This window comes from Syngnathoides biaculeatus, chromosome 9 (assembly GCF_019802595.1).
Source record: "Syngnathoides biaculeatus isolate LvHL_M chromosome 9, ASM1980259v1, whole genome shotgun sequence".
NCBI classification, from domain to species: domain Eukaryota; kingdom Metazoa; phylum Chordata; class Actinopteri; order Syngnathiformes; family Syngnathidae; genus Syngnathoides; species Syngnathoides biaculeatus.
Genome location: NC_084648.1, coordinates 711066 through 713240, shown reverse-complemented (window position 1 = coordinate 713240; position 2175 = coordinate 711066).

Sequence of the window (2175 nt, the reverse complement as noted above, 5' to 3'; positions counted from 1 at the left end):
GGGCAACTGTTTCTCAGAAAAATCATTGTGTTAAAAGAACAAAACTTGCATTTCATGCAAAAAAAAAACAATGAAATGAAAATTTAGCAGAGGTGAATGTGAATATTTGCTGTGATTCCCCTTGTTAAGTGTCACTCTCATGTCAGAAGAATAGACTTTGTTGTGGAAATTGACAAATCTGTTCCTTTTTTTTATCTTATTCCTACAACCCTCGAAAAGGGTTCATAAGTTAGAGTAATTTTTTGGGGGGGGGCTCTTTTTTTATTATTGGATGCGCTGTCTGACGCCAATCAACTCAAGTGTGAAACGTTCTTAAATAAACAGTTGAGAAAAGAACAAAGCATTTCAACTAAAGGTGCAGCGCCGCAATGGTACACGCCTTGACTCAGCATTGGCGTTGTCAATGGCATGAAAATGGCATTCAAAATGGAGTGTAAAAATACTTTTATGCATACATGTACGCAAGCACACAAGGTGTGCGTGGAGTTGTGCATTGAACTCCAGCGATTGACTCATCGATTGAACCCAGGTTAAGAACCACTGATCTAGAGTCAAATTTACAATTGTACTTGCCTCAGTGAAAAATATGATGGGTGTTAAAGCTTTTGTGTCAACATTTTTGTAGCTTTGGAAATGTTTTGCAATGCTGGAATGATTTTGTCACAGTTATAATAGCCACAAAGATGGATTTATAGCTCACGTCTATAAATTTTAAGGATGGAAGTTTGAAACGTGGCTCTTATGAATGATAGCAGCAGGTGATGCGCACATTTTTAGCACTGAGCATGTGTTTTTGGATTAGATTTCAGGAATGCGACAATGAAAACATTATGCGACCAAAATGTCAATAATAACCCTTTGAAGAGAGTAGACCTCTACCGAGGCTGAAGTGTAAACGGTGACAGAAAAAATATGAAATTTGTTTGTTTATCCATCTGTGAATTAGATCATACCTTAATGATTTTGGCAATAGACTATTCCGTTAATGCTACAGTGACGCAAAGAATGAAAAAAAAAGGAAGTCTGGGTGTCCCTGCTCAAGTTACTGTCCCCGCGACCCATCCCAGAAAAGCGGTAGAAGATGGATGGATGGATGTGGACCTGTAAGCAGCTCCTCACACAAATTTAACAGGTCCCTTCTTGGCAGATGCACCACCCGTATATTCAATATAGAGCAGTGTTTCTCAACCCTTTTATATCAAACAAACCTAAAAAAAATATTTGGACCTTCAAGAACCACCACAATGATTAGTATCAAAATACAGAAGCATAGTAGGCCCAAGTGTTAATTGAAAATAAGACAGAATTGATTCCTAGAAGGGATACTTATTTAATATCGTAAACAACTGTGACATTATGCATATCTTCAGTGTGAACATTAACACTACTCTATACTTTGATATAGGAAAACAACACCACTCGAGTAAGGATTCAATTAAAATGTACGATACATAAAAGTTAAATAAAATCTGGTCCTTAATTCATATGAAAAACATACTTTGAAATGACTGAATAGAAATGTTTTATGCTTTAAAGTTAAATACAACTGAATTGTACTTAACTGTACAGTGCTGATTTACATACAAAGGCTGAAGGGGTGAGGGACAGCAGGGGTGGGGTGGTGTCTGGATTGCTGCCCACTGGTGCTCTCACCTCCCTCTAAATTCAAGCATGGGAGGGGAACTGGACTTCAAACAAAATTAATGAGTTCATTATTAATCTAATTCCTTTCTTTGAATTACATAATTGTTTGCAATCCAAACTTTTTTTGTTCTTGTTTTTGCTAATTGTAAAGCAGTTTTTTTTTATTATCATCCCTAATATTGTTAATTTTTATTTCAAATATGTGTACTTTCACTCCCTTCACCAATCTACATCCAAACACCCACAGTTACAGTCCATTTAATTAAAATGGTTATTACTGTTTCACAATTACAAAAAAAAAAAAAACTTTGACCTGAGTGTTCACCGTTCCCCACAGTAAACTAAAGCAAAAACATTATTGCAGAGTACCTAAAAGTTGGAATTTCTGCACATCATTTCTGTCATGTAGTGTAATGTATTGTGTGTGCGTGTGTGTGTGACAAACAATAACACCATGTTCTGTGTTTACAAAAACTGAAGTGATGGTCTTGAATATGCGATCAAAGCTGATCATGCAACAAAGACAAAACA